Source organism: Carlito syrichta, unplaced genomic scaffold (assembly GCF_000164805.1).
Source record: "Carlito syrichta isolate Samal-C Ts95f unplaced genomic scaffold, Tarsius_syrichta-2.0.1 Scaffold302378, whole genome shotgun sequence".
NCBI classification, from domain to species: domain Eukaryota; kingdom Metazoa; phylum Chordata; class Mammalia; order Primates; family Tarsiidae; genus Carlito; species Carlito syrichta.
This window is the reverse complement of record NW_007246474.1, coordinates 167,946-189,811: the sequence shown is the minus strand read 5'-3', so window position 1 is coordinate 189,811 and position 21,866 is coordinate 167,946. Positions and strand designations below refer to the sequence as shown.

The following is a 21,866-nucleotide window of genomic DNA, read 5'->3' as shown; positions in this document are numbered from 1 at the left end:
GGAGGAATTCTTGACTCAAATGCTGTGTTGGCTCTCAATAACCAAAAATAAATAAATAAATAAATAAATTGAGGCTGTCTGGCACCATTTTGATATTGGGTATATATGACTTTTTTTGATACAGTGTTTCTAAATTGGCAATATCAGACTTTACTTTGTGTTCTTTGAAAATACTTAAGAACAAATACATTCAGGAAACTCTGGGTTAAATTGTTTAAAAATTATAGTCCCAGATAATTATTATACTTATATGCTCTGTGAAGCTTTGAGAGCAGAATGATAATATGCATTGTCTCCCAAACTTATTTTAGCTGGTAAAAGCTTTTCCTTGGGATAGCTCATACATCTCGTAAAACTAGTGTTCCAGGGAAGACAGTTTGAGAATGACTATTCTAATTCTTTGAAAACTGATGACTGATTTTGCTAGTCAAAAGAGGTCTTCATTCTTTACTCATTCCCCATGAAAAGAAGTCTTCTGGGCTTTTTTTTTTTTTTCCTCTAGGCTCTGACTCTTTAGAATCAGCAAATACCTGGACCATGCACAGATTTTCTAACCCAAAGCCTTGCCTCTGAGCTGAAGGAGGTTGACACCATTGCAGAAAAAAATAATCGCCAATTGTTAAAACAGAGTCAGCTCATTCTTATAGAAATTCTCCATGTAATTATTTTTTTGGAATATCATTATTGCTGATTAGGAGTCTTCTCCAACTTCTCTCGGAAATATCTGAACTAAGGTGGCACTCTTACATGATTATAAATTTAATTAACATTGGAACCTAACACAACAGGGATAAAATGTACGTTGGGACAGGACCCTGCTGTAGGCATCAGCTCAGGAGCAATAAGCTACCAGCCATTCTATTATCTTGACAAGTTCTGAGTTGTACGCTGGGCTGCAAATGACTTTGAAACCTGGCACTCTCATCTCATGGTATTCTGGTCAAGTAAAGAGAGAAAAAGTATAGTTCCTTGTACTGTTCAACATCAGCTCTGCCAACTGCCACCTTCTTTCTGTATGGCATGCATTTTTCAGCTCCCGAAACCTTTTCATGTACAGCACCCTTGAGGCTGCTAAATGCTCTCTGTCCTCAGGACCTAATGTTTCTATGGCATCTTCAGATATTGCTGTCAGTCTCTATGTGTGTTTATTATACGTCTTCAGAAAATAAAATTCCAACAAATATGTAGGTTGTTGACAAATTACTCAAACTTTACAGGTATGGGTTCTCTGGTACATACCTTGAATCACTAAAAATTTCAAAAATTAAAGTAGGAAAATCACTGGAGCTGTGGCCCTCAGAAAGAAAAGGCTTTCCCTAAGTAACAGAGCCAGTTCAGTGTTTTTTGAATACAGGGCAACAAGAGACATGTACATAATCAGAAGACTGATTTTCAGGGGTGGCTTCTCTATTTCGGGCTGAAGGGTAATTCTCTATAACAAAGATACAACAAATTTTACCTCTGACATTTATTTCCAAAGCTCTCAGGAAAGATCATAAACACCACAGACGATGTCGCCTTTAGGTGACAGCTATGGTTAGTGCTTCAAGAAACCAGGAAATACAAAAGTAAAAGTATCTCCATTAACCAGAGGAATCATATGTTTGCCTGGAACAGTCCTAGTTTATATCTGATGTCCCTTTCACTTTCAAAACCATTCAAGTTTGGAAGCTAAATTATCTAATCATCTTATAAACATAGTAAATACTTTATCCCTAAACTCAACAAGAAATTTTATAGGAAGAACAGAAGCAGCGAATCATGTGTAAATCCTTTCTAAATTTAAAGATCTCTCTATTCCTAAAATAAAACGATGACAGAGACTAGTAAGAATTTTCATGATACAGCAGGGCAGAAGTTATCTGTATCGCACGGGAGACTTTCCTAGACAGTAAAGACAATCAGACAATTACACTTCTGCTACTTGTCCAGAGACACTAGGAAATGCCTGGCTTGCATTAGACATTAGAAGAGCTATGGAGATGCCCCCTGCCTGGGGGCTATACTTTCCACAGCAGATTCTGGGAATTCATTGAGAATAGCCAGGATTCCTCACACACTAGCACCTCATAACAAGGCTGCACATTTCTATACTCTTTGCAAGGTCTATAATTAAAGCCAAAAATGCATTTTGTATGCAAACATACTGTACTTGAGAGGCACTCATATTTTTGACACGTTCCTACAACTAGTTATTTCTTCTGTGTGGGTAGTCACAGTAGTATAAAAGAGCAACCACGACAGACTCAAATACAGAAAACATTTGGAGGTTTTCTGGCAACACTTTGGGGACTTTGCAAATTATACATAATGGGTTCTCCCTCAGCTGGGTTGTAGCTGCCTTTGTCTTCAGAGATTTGTTTCTCCCAGTCAGCACTTGCTACAGGCAAACAAACAACACAGATGCTCTGAGAGCGGGGTCCCTCTGAGTTCACTATGTCCAACTATCTCATCCAAGGAACTCTGATAAATCATGGTGAACCTGGCTGCACTTCAGAGTGTGTCAGTCATCCCCCCAAAAACTGACAACCAAAAGTCACCTTTCTTCTTTTAGAAAGTCCTAGGATTCTGTTTAAGTCTCAGTTTAATTCAGCAAAGACCTGCAAATGTGACAGAGGAAACAAGAAAAGCTAGGAGATTCTTGAGAATGAAACATACAGTACTCATTGCTGTATTCTCAGTGTCAAGAGTCGGCACCCTAGTAACACACATTACTGTCCAGGTCACACAGCTAACAATTAGTGAAACCTAGTTTAACACTGGCTAGAACCTGTATTTGTCACTACTCTATCATGTCTTGTTGACAAGTCAAGGAAAAATGATTTACATATAGGTAATACATTTATTCAATTCTCTAAATATTTCGTGAGCTAAAAATATTTACAAGAATTATTTTTGGGTTGTGGTGGATGCACAGGTGAATGAGACATGATTCTTAAAATCCAGGAGCTCACAATCAAGGGGATTGTGACAGAGGAAACAAAAGAAGCTGTTTCAAACACCAACCAATAGAACGTCACCTAACAGAACCTTCTTTCACTCCTCCAGACAGACAGGTCCTCTCTCCCCTAGTGACTCAGTATCTGTACACACACCTATTTTGATACTTAACTTGTCCTATCACAGTAATATTCCTTTTGTATCCATTACTGAAGTGCAAATTTTCCAAGAATAGAGACATCATCTTGTTCAGGTTTACCTTTCTTTCTGTTTTTTGGTTTTTTCTTTTGAATTTTTATTCTAAAAATGCGAGGTACAATTCAGGGTTAGGTATACAAAAGGTCATTATACAGGTAAAGTTTGGGCCTCACTTTGGTCCCCACTTCACCTGGTTTGAGATCAGATACCCTTATTGATGAAGTCTCCCTCTCTGTCCCACTCCTCCCTGGCAGTTTTCCACTACTGCCAATCCCTTTCTTGTAGTATTATGGCAATTGTTCAGGGTCTGCTTATGAGTGAGAACATGTGGTACTTAGTTCTTTGTTTCTGTGATAGATCAGGTTTACCTTTCTAATGAGAGCTAGAAATGGGAGTCTCAAGCAATGTGAAAGTGCTCAATACAAGTTTGTAGGAATGAATAAATAGAAAATAAATGACTGATAGACTGAATGAAAGGAACAATGAACAAATGCTGCAACAGAGGTGCAAAATACCACAAAGATTTCCTGCTGTTTGAAAATCACAAAGGTACAATTTCAATTCGTGAAACTAAATTTAAGGTTAATTTAATATTTATGTTATTTTCCTCTAAAAGACATCATGTTGTTTCTATTTAATACTTTGCTTCCACTCCTAATCTTTAGAGATTTAAAGGGGGAGAGTAGGTAACAAAAAGACATAATTGCTATGATGTCATAATGATAAATAATAACTATGATTACAATTATAATAATTATAACAATTTCTATTATTGTTATAATGAAAAGTCCTACTTGAACCATAAATTTTTTTCTTTACAATGAGACACAGATGAATACTCAGAGAGTTTTTTCACAGAATGTGTCCAAAGCAACACATTTAATCTTATTTGGGGTGTACAGTGAACTTGCTATAGAATGTCATTTGCAAACAGATCCTTAAATTATCTGCAAAAGTCTAGTCTTTGGAGTTGGATGAGTCTTTTCCCCCATCTAGTCTCCTCCTTATTGTATTTGCTATTTGAAAATTTATAAAATTAATAAAGTTGTTCTCAAAACTTATTTTCAAAGAGATTTTTGTATTTCCTGTTACTAGGTCAAAGCTCACAGAAAAGTAGTAGCTCAAATTGCAGTTGGATTGTATCTTTTTAAAGAATTTGTGGAATGAGACTGAGTCATGAGAAAAACTTTTGATGTTTTCATTAGTTCAACAAGTTTATTGAGTACCCACAATGTACTAAGCACTTTTTATCACACCCTCTAATACAGAGAAGAATAGATAACCCTGACCTCTAGATACATACAGTCCATGGAGCAAATAGAGTATTAAAAAAAAGAAAAAAAATCTATGTTAAGAATATAAAAATAGGAGATTTAGGGACAAATATGACTTCAAATTTCTGTTCTCCAACACACTAATTGTTGGTGTTTAGATTGCACATGTCTGTCTTCTCATCTGTAGGATGAGGATAATAAAATAAAGCTTCATAGGACTATTAAACAAAAAAGACTCAAGCACAATCTATTATGTTTCTTACATAGGATATTAACTTTGCACTAAATATTACCGCTTAAAAAAAGAAGACAGAACAAGCAGATTCTGAAAATTTTAAAATTATTACTATCAACTTGCAATGTGGAAATTTTAAAATTATTAATATCAACTTGCAATGTGAAAAATTTTAAAATTATTAATATCAACTTGCAATGTGGAAACTGAGATGATTTTTGGACCATTAAAAATGTTAATTTGGCTTTTGAGACAAGTGTAACATTGGGAAACATTCCAAAGTGTAACTCTATAATATAAATACCATAAAACTTGAATTATCCCCCTCCATTAAAAAAAGTCACACGAATTTAAGGAAATAGACTCAGCAGCATAAATTGTCACAAGTATGGCAAACACAAACCTGATCTTCATCTACTATTTGTTGAATGCCAGGGTTGAACTGAACATAGCATGTAGAGACTTTGTGGTAGAAACAGTGTAGTTATCTCATCTCCTTTTCTTCTTGACCTCCCTGGTGTGTGACTTGAGTATGCCTCCTTTGTAGGTAAGTGAAGCCATGTGACTGAGCTCCAGTTATTGTGCTAGAAGTCATGTAATTTAAATATGGCCCATAAAAATGCCTCCTGTGATCCTCCAGGATATTTCTACCTGCTCAGGTCAACATCCAGGGAAACCTTGAAAACCCCATATTGAAAATGACAGAACCTTTTTTCTGCCTGGCTCCTTGAATGACTATGAGGAGCAGAGCCCTTCCACAGACCTGAAACTGTCACATATTATTTACATGAGTAAGAAATACATTTCTATTTCATTGAGTCATTACAGTTTGGAGCTGCTTTTTTATTGCTAGTCAGCATTGTCGAACTATAAAGATAGACCCTTTCCTTTTCCATGTTAAAGGAAAAGGCCGTGCTCATACCGATGCAATATCTAAAACAAAAACAAGCCAACAAGAAAAAAATTACAGATGACGTAGGCAGCTAAAGAAGTAGAAGACACTTTGTGTTGAAAGTCAAGAGTGAAGATAACATATAAACCTGGCAACGCTTTGTAGTTAAACACACTTGAGTAACCAATGTTACCAAAGTTATTTCCCAGCTCTATGACTCGGAGAAAGTTTTTTTTAAAAAATCTTTTTTTGAACTTCAGTTTCCTTGGCTCTTAAATAGGGATAACATTACAGTCTTAGTACTTTTTTTTTCACTGTTGCTGCTGTTGAAAAATACTTGAGATTGAGTAATTTATAAAGAAAAGAGTTGTATTTGGCTCACAATTTTGGTGACTGAAAAGTGCAAGATTGAGCAGTTGCATTTGGTCATTTGATAGGGATCTTAGGCTGCTTCAACTCATAGCAGAAAAATGGAAAGGAGTGTACGTGTGCAAAGAGATACACATGGCAAGACAGGCAGCAGGAGAGAGAAACCAAGGAAGCCGGACCTTTTTTACCAACTCACTTTTAGAGATACTAATCTATTCCAGCAAGAGCTAGAACTCCCCGTTGCATGAGGGCATTAATCTGTTCATAATGGATCAGCCTCCATGATGCAAACACCTCTCTCTAGGCCCTATTTCACAACACTGCCACGTTGGGGATCCAATTTCAACATGAGATTGGTAGGGACAAACCATGTGAAAACCATAGCAATTACCTAGCTCATAATGTTGTTTCAATAATTGAATGAGATCAATGTAAAATCTACTGTACAAAGTCAGGCAGACATTCATTAGAACAGCAATAATAATTGTTCTCTAAATTATAATTCCCACTTGGCCAATGTGAAGCTGTGTTCATGTCATGACAGTCCAAATCTCCAGGCTTCAAATTCTTGCATGTAAAAAGAAAGGTTTATGCACATAAGGTCTGCTAGATTTAATATCCTAGAAGATGGACTATCTGGGCTTTGGGCTTATACTTTCATCTGCTGCTAACATGCTGATTAACTGCTAGACGGTTTAAGCAATCTCTTTGTACCTCAGTTTCTTTATAGTCAGATATATGTTTTGTCTGCCTCCCAAAGAGCCAATAAGGTATGAATAAGCTCTGGAAAGTCAATTAATTGCTACCTAAAATATATGGTGACATCATTATTACTGTTTCTTCTTTGTAAGTCCTGATTAGCAACTAGTTTTGGTCCATTTAATGAAAAGTTGCCTGCTATTAATAATGATGCCAATGGTATTGGCGATATGGCTGTCCACTCTCTGTAAATCTCTTTCTTTACTGACTTTTCACAAGATAATCAGTCTCTTCCTGGTTGCTGGACATTTAATTTTATCTCTGAAGTCTTTCTTTTTAACTGTCTTTTCTCCAACAAACTGTACCCAAATTATTCTATAATAAACCCATTTATTCACATTTTAATTCTCACCTTTAGTCTGGAGACTTTCTGATCTATGTCTCTAAAGTGACCTCTAACAGGGTTAAGATAAACATTTATATTGCCTATGGATTAGCTAATCCTAGAGGTCTCTTCATTTCAAATTCATTCTACCAAAGCTCAATGTGCCACATATCTTTCTATGCACCAAACTCATTTTCTTCTCCAGTTCTTCGTCCTTACTCTCATAATAAATGAATAAAAGGTCAAAGTTCTTGCAATGATTTGCAAAATCTTTCATGATCTGCCTTCTCTTACCACTGAGTTTATCAACCACTTTCCATTTTTCTTACCCAGGACAGCTACATTGACCTCCTATCTGTTCCTCAAGCATATGAGGCATGCTGTAGCCTTTGAATGCACTGTTCCTTTTGCCTAGAATGTTCTATCAGATATGGGGGGGGCAGGGGATGACATGTAGATAGTATGATTTATTAAAAAATTATGTATTTATTTTCAAATGTTCAACTTCAATCACCTTCAAAGTATACTCTAATACAATACACCTACTGAGAATTTTTTTCAAAAAGTTCTCAAACTCATCGATTTTGATGCCTTTTAGTGCTTCTGCTGTTTTGTGGTCTTTGTTTCACCTCTTCCACATTGGCAAAAAAAATTCCCTTTGGGGATTTTTTTTTCTTTTGGAGAAACAACAACAAAAAAATTTGTTCAGGGTGAAACCAGGCAGACAGGGATGGTGGGCATGTGGATCATACTGTTTTTGGTCCAAAACTTGCTGAACATTCAAGCACCTGATGTGAGCAGATGCGTTTGTAAATCACCCATCGTGAAATGTGCAAAAGTATTTAAAGCATCTCCAAAAAAATTCACTGAAGCCAAATGCAACCTCTCACAACAACGCTAGCCGGTACACTGATGCCCATGGGTTCCTAGAACACTTATGAAAGGTCTGCCCTCCAAAAAATAATTTCATTTTTTTTCTTTTGAGTCTTTCCTTGTATTTCTATGCTTGATCACTCAACCTCCTCAGCTCTTTGCTCAAAGATGTATCCTCTCAGTGAGCTTTTCCCTTGTCATCGTATCTAAAATTACAACTACCATCTACTTAACCTCAGCCCCAAATATTTCCTATCCTCTCTCCTGCTGTATTTTCCTCCTTTGCACTTATTGTCATATAACATACTTTATATTTTACATGCATTTCTTGTTTGTTTCCTTTTCCCCTTAAGTAATAGGAAAGCTTCAGGTGGTGGCATGAGGAGAAAAGAGGGTCTAGAACTTAGTGAGCAGTAAATAAATGTTTGCTGAATGAAGAGACAAATAAAAATGCAGAGGGAAGGAAGCAAGATTCATTAGAAATTTTACCTTTGACATGTTTCAAACTCTGCTTTGCTTTCATTCTCTAGGCCTATTGCCAGCACCATGCTCCAGACCCGTTTTTTATCAGACCTGAATGAGTAAAGTAGCTCCTGGCTGGTCTTTCAATCACTGCCCTCTCCAATCCATAGCAAGATCAGATCAGTCTAATCTTCGCCAAACTAATCACTCTGCAGGATTTAATCAAAATAACAATAGCAATTCTGGCACTAAATAGCTAATTCAGTCTGGGTAAGTAACTTTCCAACTCAATAAATTAACTCATTTCCTCATATAGTAAGCAAAGATTAAAGTAAATCAGTGTCTTTCATCCAGTAGTTTACTGAGCAGTAGATTTCCATGAAAATTCCCTTAGGCACACCAGGTGACTCTCCAGTTGAACTCACTTCCAAAGTATAAACCAATAAAATTTTACCACTATAGGCTACCATACTTTTGTTTCCATAAGTTTTGACTCCCTCTTGTACCTTGGGGAGGTGAATTCTTTCTTTCTCTCTAATCTACTTTCTAAATAAAGTATAATTTCCAATTTAAATTAAAAATGATCACTATGAACTTTGAAGGTCTTCAAAACATTGAAATAGGTCATATTTGCCCCAGGCTTAAAAATCCTATGAATCTGGGCTGGGAGCGGTGGCTCAAGTCTGTAATCTCAGCACTTTGGGAGACCAAGACGAGAGAATTGCCTGAATCCAGGGGTTCGAGACCAGCCTGGGCAACATGATGAGATCTCGTCTCTACAATAAATCTAAGAAATTAGCTGGGCATGGCAGTGCATGCCTGCAGTTCCAGCTATTTAGAAGGCTGAGCCGAAGCATCACCTGAGCCCAGTAGGTGGAGGCTGCGGTGGCCATGAGCGTGCCACTGCACTCCAGCCTGGGTGACAAAGTGAGACTCTGACAACAACAACAACAAAAAAGCTTATGAATCTGTAATTTTTTAAAATATCCTCCTCCTTTAGTAACTACAGATGACTTTTATTGTAAAATCTTCTACGAGGCATTCAAAACATAAATAGTTGACCTAACTTTAACCATCAACCTGCCTTTACTTCTAAAAACTTTTCAGCATAAAATCTTTGCACTCTGAGGTGGTTGCTTTAAGTACCCACTTATTCCATACTCAATTTCATTTCAGGCTTTCCACTCTGCAAAATTTTTTTTAATTAAAAGACAAGCACAAATCTTAATTTTATCATTTTTTCTTTTCTCTGAATTCCTATAGTGTTTAACAATTCTGCCACCCCATTTAACTGTGGCAGACATTCAGTTTTAATGTAGTCTCTGTTTCTTGCTATAGTTTTAAGAAATCCATCAAATAGAAATAAGTTTTGAATTTCCACCAATTAATAATTTATAATGTGTCAAGTTCTCTGACAAGTGCTTTATATTAACTGCTTCTTCTGATCTACAGAATGCCTATGAGATCATTCAAATTACTCAAATTTTACAGAAAATGGAGGCTTAGTTGTTTAATATACTTATGGTAACACATCTGGAAAGTGTTAGAATGACAATTTAAATCAAGGTCTATAAATACAAACAATTAACCATTATAACCATATAGCCTCTTGTATGTTTCAGAAAGAGAAGGAACTTCTCTTTAATCATCACTTACAACTGAGCACCATTTTAGGTCAAAAAATGATGTAATTACCAAGAGTCTTCCAGTTAAAAGGGTTGAATTGAGATTTAAGCCAGTGCTACCACATAGGGGGCAGAATTAAAAATCTAGCCAAGTTAACTGCCTACTATAAAATAATAAACATGGCAGAGGAAAATTCTACTTTCAGAAAGTAGAAACATAATGTCCACTATGCAATAAAAAATTTTTAGATATCTACAGACATAAGAAAACATGACTTATACTAAAGAAAAATAGCAGATAATAGAAACCAATCCTACTCTAACCCAGATGTTGGATTTAATATACAGGATTTTTATGACACAAAAATAAGTTCAAAGACTTACAGAAAAACATATACGTTTTGCCTCAGTAATGGAGAGTAATTAATCCTATATTAAACACTTCTCTGATCCCGACTAAAAATCTTAAAACAAGACCCCAAAATATCAAGTTGCGTTTACTATCTTAATTATGTCTCAGAACAGAGCTCAGGAATATTTATAGGAATATAAAAATGTCCATGATCCAAATAGGTAAAATTAGCATTGACTGAATCCAATAAAAGATTAAGCTAAATATAAACAAAAAAAATCAGAATCAAATGAAAAGAAAAAGAACATCATAAACACTAAACAAAACTGACACAAATGTTAGAATTAGAAGATAAGGATACTAAAATAGTTACTATAACTATACATATGTCTTAAAAGTTAACTAGAGATATGAAGATAATTAAAGGTGATAGGCAAATAGATAAGAATCTATATATCTCCAAATGAAGCTAATAGAAATAAAAGCTACATAGTATTCAGATTAGAAAGATACTGGATGGGCCAACTGGCATATTAGATGCTGCGGGGGAAAAAAAGTTTAATTAATTTAAAACATAGCCTGGGCACAGTGGCTCATGCCTATAATCCTAGCACTTTGGGAGGCCAGTAGGATTGCTTGAGCCCAGAAGTTCAAGACCAGCCTAGGCAGCATAGCAAGGCATCATCACTACAAAAAAAACAATAAAAAAAAAAACCAAAAACCAATTAGCCAGGCGTGGTGGTACACCTGTAGTGCTAGCTACCCAGCAGCCCAGGAGGTTGAGGCTGCAGTGAGCCATGATCATGCCACATTGAGCAATGCAGTGAGACCCTCAACTCAAAAAAATAAATAAACAAAAATATAACAATAGAAAGTATCCAAAAAAGAGATACAAAGAAAGTAAAATGACATCTGAAAATGAAAAGATCATGAATTAGCTTAATATCAAAGAAGACCAAGTAGCCTATTGTGTATGTAATTAAAGTCCCTGAAGAAGGAAAAAGACAAAAAATAGAATAAATAATAACCAATATTGTTCCAAATGTGTTAAAAACTATAAACATACTCTTGAAACTCAATGAGCTCCAAGTGCAAGAGACATGAAGAACACCAAGACACATCATCATCAAACTAACCCAAACCTATAATAAAGTAAAAAACCTTAAAAGCAGAGAAAAAAAATAAGGGGAGTGGACAGGTTACTTGCAGAGAAAGATAAATATGTTAGCAGATTACTTTTGTGAAACAATGCAATAGGGAAGATAGTGAAGTAACATCTTTAAAACACTGAAAGAGAAAAAGTCAACTTAGGATTCTATAACTAACAAAAATAAATTTCAAATATGAAGTGCAATAAAGACCTTTCAGACACATAAAAGTCAAAATAAATCATCACTAGCCTTTCTGTACTATATGAAATGTTAAAGAGAGTACTTTAGGCAGAAGGAAAATCATAACAGATGGAAATATTAATGCACATAAAGGAATAAAGAAAACTGGAAATATTATCTGCATAGTAAACATAGAAAATTATTTCCTTACTTAAATCTCTTTAAAAGATTTTTTTACCGTTAATATAAAAACAATAACAACGTAAATATATATGAATGTAAATGTATGACAATGATAGCACAAAGTTCAAAAGGGGAAAAATAGATGTCTACTACTATAAAGTTCTATATTACACATGAAGTTATATGACTTGAAGGTAGCCTAATTGCTTTATGGATACAACACGTCTTATTCCAGAGATGGATGCACTAAAAGCACCAACTCCACTACTATGCAATATATCCATGTAACAAAGTTACATTTGTACCCCATAAATTTATACAAATAAAATTTTTTAAAAACTATACCTTTAAGGCTGCTGTGTCTTTATGAAAAATTGATTCTTTTTTGAAATGCCTTTTTTTAATCTTCGTTAATTTTTCTTATCTTGAAATGTTTTTTAAAAAACTCAATATAGCTATTTCAGCTTTCTCATTATTCATAGCTGACTTGTTTTTACCCAAGATAATGACCTCAGTTCTACCCCTGTTGCTGCCAAAGACATGACTTCATTCTTTTTTATGGCTGAATAGTATTCAATTGTGTATATATGTCACATTTTATTTATCCAATCATTTGTTGATGGACACAGGGTGGTCCTATATCTTTGTTCTTGTGAATAGTGCTATGGTAAACATATGAGTGCAGTTGTCGTTTTAATATAATGGTTTGTTTTACTTTGGGTAAAAGAAGTGAATAGATTATTTACAGAATGGGGGGAAATATTTGCATGCTGCACATCTGGCAGGGGACTAATATCCAGAATTTACTAGGAATTCAAACAACTGAACAACAACTACAACAAAATCCCATTAAAAAGTGGGCAAAGGATATGAATATGTATTTTTTCAAAAGTAGACATACAAATGATTAACAAATATATATACAAAAGCTCAACATTAATCATCAGAGAAATTCACATTAAAACCACAAGGAACTACCATCTCACACCAGTAAGAGTGGCTATTATTAAAAAGACAAAAAAAAAACAAAACAACAAATATTGGCAAGGATACATAGAAAAGGCAACACTCAGACACTGTTGATGGGAATGTAAATTAGTACATCCTCTAAAGAAAACCACATGGAGGTTTCTCAAAAAACTAAAAACAGAACTACTATTTGATCCAGAAATTAATATATAGTTTCTAATGACAAAACTACAAAATACATTACACAAAACCAAAAGAACTAAGGAAGAAAAAATACACAAATCTAGACATGTTAACCTCTATTTCAGGAATTGACAAAATTGGTACACAGTAATTGATAGACAAAAGAAAAAGCAATATATAAAACCTGTACATCATTAATTGGCATTTCTTCAACATTATACCAACTCACAATAGCACGCATATTTTTTGCAAGTGCTCATGGAATGCTGACCAAGAACAAATCTTGGTTCATAAAATAATTTTTAAAAATTCAAAATTCTGAAATCTTAGTGTTTCCTCAGGTCACAATAGAATATTTAGAAAAGGTACACATGTTTGGAAATTATATCACATCCTAAATCCCATGGATTAAAGAAGAAATCACACAGAAAATATGAAATATTTCAAACTGAATGATACTAAAAATATAATACATTAAAATCTGTATTGAATCGGTTGAAGCAGTGCCTAGAAACAAACATCTAACTATAATACTTATCAAAATGGAGAAAAGTTTGAAGCCAGTGATCTAACTTTTCACTGTAAGAAACTAGTAAAAGACATAAAATAATAGAAGTTTATACGGTATCTGGTTCTGCCTGCAGGGTTGGGGTAAGAGAGAGAGGATTAGAGTCAACATTAGAGGGGCTCTTGGACTCCTTTCTTATTATAACTTGAGGCAGAATAGATAGCCAGGTAGAGTTTTTTATAAGAATAACAACGAGAAAAGCCACCAAAACATAGCCTTACACATCAAAACCAAAGAATACATCAAGGACAAGGTTTCAGGAATAATCAGGGAATACAGATCTGGGGGAATGGAGAGGAGGTCAGCATGGGGCAAGGAACAGGTGCACGGGAGAGGCCAGGACCAAGCACTTAAATCGTAAGCAGTTGGTGAAGACACTTTTGACACCAGGCACTCAGTTGTAAGCGACATCTTAACCCTGCTTACCTCTCCTCCCCCAAAATAAACATATTATCTCACACAATTGACAAGTTTGTATGGGCTCTAAACTCTGAGATTCATCCAGTCATGCAATATTATCAGGATTTAGATGTTCTCTGTATCTCCACTGTGCTTCTCGTCATGGCAGAGTCACTGTGAGCCAGAACCTCTTCATGGAGTGGCCCCCAGATGTCCTAGTCTATCGTTATTCTGCATCTATCCAACAGAGATTCTTACCAATAGTATTGACAGAAATCTAGGACTCCGGCCCCATTCATCTTGATTTGGTCACATATTGAGTCCTGAAGTAATCGCTATGGTCATGACTTCAGTAACTCCTTACTGTAGCCCATCCCTCGAGCAAGAGGTAAAATCAGCACTTCTTCAGACATCTTAAACTGAGAATTGAGAAGGGTTCTTTTCCACAGGAAATATTGGAACGCCATTACTAGAATAGGGACTGTATGTTGGGGAGATAAAAGTAACAGATTTCCAGGAGACCTCTTTTTATGTGACCTCTATAGCATGTCGTCAGATGGATGTATTGGTTCGAGAAACTGTGCTCCTTTGAAAGTGTGTGGCTTTCCCTTTGGAATGCTTCTCCACCTAAAGGACACCTTTTACATCTCTATTCTCCTCTTTGAACCAGGTTGAAGTTTTTTTTATATATCAAAGTTATTAGCATACGTTTTTAATGTTGCAAAGAAGGTAAATACACAGACATCAATGTCACTTTATGAACTAAGTAGAAAAGATGCCTCTTTGAGGATTCTGGGAATATAGCAGAGTAGTTAACACCAGGAATCTGTTTCCTGACCTAGACAAAAATTGCACTGGTGGAATTGGACTGAAGTGAAAGTTTTGGAACTCTGGAATCTGTTCAAAGATTTGCAAGCACTAGGGGAAGGCTTGGAGGATAAATTTCAGTCTGTTTTAGCAGTGTGGTAGCAGCTACCTAATCTCCACCCTATAGCCTGGGTGCAAGCAGCCATATAGTTTTTGTTTTCTTGTTCTATTCAGATTGATACAGGTCTCCTCCACTCAAACCATGTTGCTTTCCGGTAGAGGAATCTTGGCTTGTTTGCATCAAGAGTATTGATTCCAGGTTGGGCTCAGTGACTCATACCTGTAATCTCAGCACTTTGAGAGGCCAAGGCAGGAGATTGCTTTAACCTAGGAGTTTGAGATCAGCCTGGGCAATATAGTGAGACCTCATCTCTACAAAAATTCAGAAAATTAACTGGATATAGTAGTGCATGTCTGTAGTCCCAGAGACTTGGGAGACTGAGGTGGACGGGAAAAAAATAAAAAAGGAGTATTAATTGCTTCATCTCAGAAAGAAGTAAGCCTATCTCCAGCCCCAGAAGTACACTCTTGATATAAATTGGTGGTTCTCAAATAGTGATTCCCAGGCTAGCAGCAGTCACATCAGCAGGGAACATATTATAAATAAAAATTAAGCAGTCCCACTCAGCATACTGAATCAAAAAGTCTAGGGGTAGAGACCCTGCAATCTATGTTTTAACACCTTGCCAGAATCATCCGGGGACCCTACTTTGAGAATGTCCAAAACTCTACAATAATAATGGAATCATCATCCCTTTTTCGAGGTAATTGTCTAAATAAGGTCATGCAACCAAGTTTAGGCTAATGAAAAGTAAGGAGAAGTCTGCTGGAAATTAGGTAGCAGTGAGCTGCTCCTTCCATGCTCAAATGACAGAATTCCTAACATGTTTCTTCAATTTATTCAGCTGAATGGAGGACTTGAGAACTGTAGGGCCAGCCATTGTAGGATCATGGGAAAAATCCAATTAAATCATATATGCACCAAACTGGGCCTTTCATATTGAGCAGATGAACCAGCCCTGGAACTGGTTCATATGAACCAGCCCATATAACCAGATTTCATATCATGAGAGATACTTTAAAACGTTATTAAGTCACAATGACTTGAGTTTTTTGTTGTTGTTGTTACTTTCAGCAAAAATTAATTCAACTAATAAAATTTTCTTACAAGCCTGAAAGAGATCAAACAATTTCCATAAGGCAACATATCTAGTGCCATCACAGCTCATCCTGAGTTTCTTTATGGACTTAGGAATTCTTGGTTAAGATGGTAGTGAAGCCATTCTAAGTGATGTTTTATTTTTCTGCTTAAAAAGAGGAACATACGTTGGTTTCTAATTTATTCTTGCAAGATGTTAAACCTATCCCTTTAAGGACAGGTCCACATTTTTTTTTTTTACTTTGAGTGTTCCAAAAGCCTGCATTATTCATAGTAAGGGATTTAAACAGAAATGATCAAGAAGATAATTTACCTCCAAATAAAACAGGGAAGTTTTCAGTCCTCAGTAAAAAATGAAGAATTTAAATGTCTTTTAGAAAAATTCACCATATTTTTGTCACCATCTGATTACACCCAGAGAAAAATCCTTTTATGTTATATTACGGCAGACAAGTAAACATCATTAAAAAAAAAAAGTTATTTTGGGGAAAAAAAAAGCCCCTATTCGTCAAATTCACAGTTTTATAATTGAGTTTTTTGAAAGGGGGGAAATAAAAGTATCTTTTTTTTCTTTTCTGTAAATTGGAGCAGAAATTCAGAAGAGAAAATTCAAGCATACTCTTAGCAGGTAGAAGAACCACGGTTTCTGATTCTCAAAGCACATTTATGCTGGTCATAACTCCACAGCATCCTGGATGTACTTGACTTGAAAATGTCTTTGCAGAATGTGTGCTGCTCACAAGAAATCTTGGGCCAGAGCCCTATGAAGGAGGAACTATGACCTTTGGAATGGTGATAGCCAAGATCAAATAACAAGTGAAAACAAAGGGATTGAATAATTTCTCATTGAATAAATTCAATCATACATTGAGAAACCAGTTAAGTATCTAGAGAAAACAGATAACTGAAAGGGTAGATTACATAGGGTAGGTATCGCTCAGAATGAATTAAAGAATAATGTCATTACTTGTGACTATTCACCATATATCCCATTCGGTATCTGTGAAAAAACAATAGTTTCTTTCAATCATGTGGGCTAACCATTGTAATACTGGGAATGACTAAAAGTACCTACATTCCACATGAATAGAAACCATTGAATCATAGAGAAACAGAGCAATGGAATTTTTAAATACTACCATGTTCAAGGTTATACATTTCAAATATTATAGGATCCAGGCAGGCATTCTAAATGAGTGATGTAATCCAGGTGTTGGTAAACTAGAGAGAGTACATGTTCTGCCCAAGGGGAACAGCTATTATGTAGTTCAAAAAAATGTCTGCATGCCTTGTTGGAATCCCACAAAAGACTATTTCCTTACCCAGGTAAAGGTTCACAGGCTGGCTGGTTGTCTATATATAAAGTTGGTTTTCTTTATTTTCTTAAAAACATCATTTAGACCAACACTGTGCAGGATACATAAAATATGTTTTTATTGAACTTGAGCTCTCAGGTGCAACATCTGAGTCCAAAAACCATCCTTTTACATGAAGAAAAACTGAGGTCCCATGAGAGAAGTGATTTTCCTAGCTGGTGAGACAAATACTGAGCAGCATATACCATGAATCAATTATGTTAAGAGTAGCAAAGTCAAAATGCTAGACATATTTAAAAGAAATGTGTGCGTGTGTGTGTGTGTGTACACACAGTTGATGATGTTTCAGTCAATGATGGATCACATATACAACAATGGTCCTATAAGATTATAATAGAGAATATTTGTTGTACCTTTTCTACATTTATCTATGTTTAGATACACAAATACCATTGTGTTACAATTGCCTATAAAAGTTAGTACAGTAGGTTTATAGCCTAGGTACACCAGTCTATTCTATATAGCCTAGCTGTGTGGAATGCTAGACCATCTAAGTTTGCATCAGAAGTCTCTATGATGTTTGTACAACAACAAAACCACCTGAGTCCAATTTTCAGAACATATGCCTGTCATTGAGTGGCATGGTGATGCACACACACACACACACACACACACACGCACACACATGCACTACATATAGGCAATAGGCGTCTGGCATCCAACATCATGTGCCCTCCAAAGACTTTGCTAGATGCTGAAATTATAATTAAGAAAAAAATGAACATTATTTTCCAATGCCCATTAAGTCACCAGGCACTATATCTTGGTTGTCATGGAAACCCTGAGAAGTACAACTGACTTTCTCCATTTTATAGATCAGAAAACTAAGAATATATGTCACTTTCTCAAGGTCACAGGGTTGACCTGTGATCCAAGTCCTAGTCTAACACCAAACATGCTATTCCTTTACTGGGCAATATTGCCTCTTTCTTCCATCTGCTTCTATGAGCCCATAAATGACTGCACATGCCTTTCCCCTTGAGAACCTCACAGTCTGCTGCGAGAAGCAGACATAGAAACAAACATCTCTTTGGGGAAAATGCAGTGTTGATGACACTGAGAAACTACAGTGTTGCTGGGGAGACATCCAGAGCCTACTGTAAAGGAAACTACTCAATCGACTCGTTAACGAGTTTCACTTCCTCTCCCTCCACAATCTATAGTGAACAAAGTTCAGGTGCCAACTTGCTCCCTGCAATCTCTAGACGATACTCGGGCTTCAAAATAAAAGTTATATCATGGAGTCCTTAAGAGAGTCTTTTTAATATGAAATGCTGAGCCTTGTAAGTTAGGCAAAAATAATGATCCCTTAGAGCAGATGCAGCACAGAACCATAGTGAATGTTCTAGCACATAGAGCATCCTTTATGATTCTCATATCACAAAGTGAACTGGGCACTTACAGGTTTAAATTCTCCTTTCAAACATGATAGAACTGAGACCCACAGACAAAATTTGCCCACGGAGGACAAGCTCGGATGAGTTTTTCTGCCACTGAGATCTATGCTCTTTATACCCTCATGTGCTAACTATTCAGGCATTTGGGAATGGAAAGGAAATACATTTAGCAGCAGGAAACAAGAGGAAGTTCCCTCAGAGAAAATTAGTTACATGTTGCAGTGGGATTTGATTCGTGCTCATGATGATGTTTCTATAGGTTCACTCTTTCACTTTTCGTGTATATATATATATATATATATTTTTTTTTTTTTTTTTCAAGAAGTGATTCCTACCCAGCCCCTCTCATGTTTTTCCCCTGGCTTGTGCCAAAGTCTGAGATTCTCTGAAAAAAGTACGAACACAGAAGACACAGAAGTCCACAGATTGCTCATATTGAGAATCATATGAAGGTCAGTCCTGTAAAAATTATGTAAATGTCTACCTATAATTAAAAGAAAGCAGTAAGGGGTAATTATTAAATGATTTGTGTCAACACAAGATTGCTAAGGAGAAGTAAACCTATCTTTCAGAGACATTCACCATTTCTTTGTGGCTTTATCCTCCAGTCCTATTCCACCTTCAAGCTTCAAGAAACCCTTTTCCTAAGGATTCTACCACCCACTGCCATCAGGTTGACCATTAGTGTCACCTACACCACCTAAGTCCTGGCTTCTCAAAAATGACATTGTCAAGGGAACACATACATTGAAACCAGCCCTCAATAAAATGGAACTGTACTGAACACTGTGAAAAGAGTAGTTTCCCAATTCCTAAGGCAGGGCTTTCCTGTCACAAAGAAAATTGCTCAAGCCCTTGTGCCAGGTGTATTCCTGTGGCCTTAGCAAAGATGACACAAACAGTTGACTCTCTGGACAGAAACTGCCCACACATGTTGTGGTTCCATGTTGGCAGACAGTTATATTTATAAATGGAATCAAATGCCAACATTAAGAACCTGGAGATTTTGCATACAAATTCTTGATTACTGTCATCTCAAAAAGAGACAGGGTGGGAAAGAGAGAGATAGAGAGAGAGAACATGGGGGAGGGGGACACAAGAAAACTGGAAATATTTTTTTGAGGGAGAGCCCCTTGTAGTACAGGCTTCCCCTGCTGGGTAAGTGTACTAAGAACCCATCGGCATCAGTGTGCAATCCAGCATTGTTGTAAAAGGCTGCATTCAGCTGCAGTTAATTATTCTTTTTGGGGGGAAGGGAAGATTTTTCAATGCATTTGCCCATATCATGGTGGGTGATTTACGAACGCACCTGTCCATGCCATGCTGAGTGTTCAGCAGTTTGGTTTTTTTTTACTTTAAATTTTTAATTTTAAAATTGTGGGGTACAATTCAGGGTTAGGTATACAAACATTCATTGTGCAGGTCCCCTTGTTGATGAGGTGTCCCCCCCCTTTTCCCCAGGCTGATTCCCACTGCTGCCAATTCTATTCCCACCCCCACCCCCAACCTGCAGTTTCCTGCTACTATCGATCCTTTTCTTATAGTATCACGATAGTTGTTCAAGGTCCACTTATGAGTGAGAACATGTGATACCTCAGACCAAAAATGGCACGACCCTTGTGCTCCCACCCTTCCTGTTCACCCGATCTCACCCTGAGCAACTATTTTTGGTTTCCTCAATGAAAAAAGTTCTCAAAGGGAAACGTTTTGCTGATGTGGAAGACATGAAACAAACAAACAAAAAAGGACGAAAGCACTCAAAAGCAGCAAAATCGATGAGTTCAAAAACTGTTTTGAGCAGTGGAAAAAGCATCTCGATAGGTGTATTGCATCAAGCAGAGAGTACTCTGAAGGTGACTGAAGTTTAAAAATGTAAGGAAAAATACACAGTTTTTTAATAGATACATTTGGGTTTTGTGAGGACCCCCATCTTAATCTGGCAACCCTCAAACCATGTTGCCACATAACAACCACTGGCAGGAGATGGGAAGTGGCTGCCACCTTCAGCTGCTACACAGACTCTCCACTGCAGAGTAATCTATCCACACGTGGCTCTCTTTACCCAGACTTGATAGATTTAGATATGTGAGTTGGTGACGCCTGCCCTCATGTTAGCAAGGGCAACGAAATCCCTGCATTTGTTGGATGGTACACCTCGGATATTATAAATATTTCCAGTATGCAGCTCTAGCATAAGCATTGTTTATATATACCCAACAGACACAAATGTTAAAATTTTAAAAATCATAAGGCAAATAATTTAGTCAACAGTTTATATCAATGTTAATTAAGTGGTAATTGTAAATTTACTAATTTTACAAAACTGTTTCCTTTCTCTAATGTATTTTTGTTTAATATTTGCAAAAGGAGGGACTCTGTTTAATTGATTCTGAAAATCTTGCTTGTACCATCTTCTATATTAACTAAATGATGCTGTCAGGTCAGATGTTTTCAATAAGTCATTTCAAACTAAGGATTAATAAAGTTTTATGTTTTTATTTTTGATGATAATAACTAAAATAAGTAAAGTTCTGATATTTCAACACCAGGATAAGAATGCCCAGTCCTGGTTATAATGTCGAGAGCCCCAGGCAGGGAGAATGTCTCATCATCTCTCTTACATACTCCCTAGGGTAGTTCAGGCTCTAAGACACATATTTTAGAATCGACTTGAATCAAACTCAGACTCTTGCTCTGTCTCTTACTGGCTATGAAACCAGGCATTACATATTTCGGTACCATTTTTTTCATCAGTAAAATGGGGGAATTGATCGCTATATCTTTGTGGTATTTAAATGTAATAATACCTGGAAATTGATTATTGATGTCAAATTTCAGAGTCCACACTCAGTAGCAGGTCCCTTTCATTATGCAAAATGGCATTACTTTCACCATATTTTAGTTTCTTTAAAAACACTATTATTTCTGACTGACTCAGAATCTCAGGTTTGGCTTGTCTTTGAGAAAGCTTAGCTTTTATTTTAGTTCATATATGATTATATATATATATGATGTGACCCTGTAAATAAAACAGTAAACAATAGAGTCATTAAAATCAGGCAAAAGTATTTTTTTCAGATATCAAACCACCAATGCATCATACACACACACGCGTGCGCACACACACACA

At 36.3% G+C, this 21,866-nt stretch overlaps 1 protein-coding gene across 1 annotated transcript in view; it reads right to left on the bottom strand.

Annotated features, from left to right (window-relative positions):
• The window catches only part of LOC103258804 (protein kinase C-binding protein NELL1-like), a 215,465-nt gene that overhangs the window by 40,840 nt on the left and 152,759 nt on the right, over positions 1 to 21,866 (bottom strand). The gene's annotated exons all lie outside the window — the stretch shown is intronic.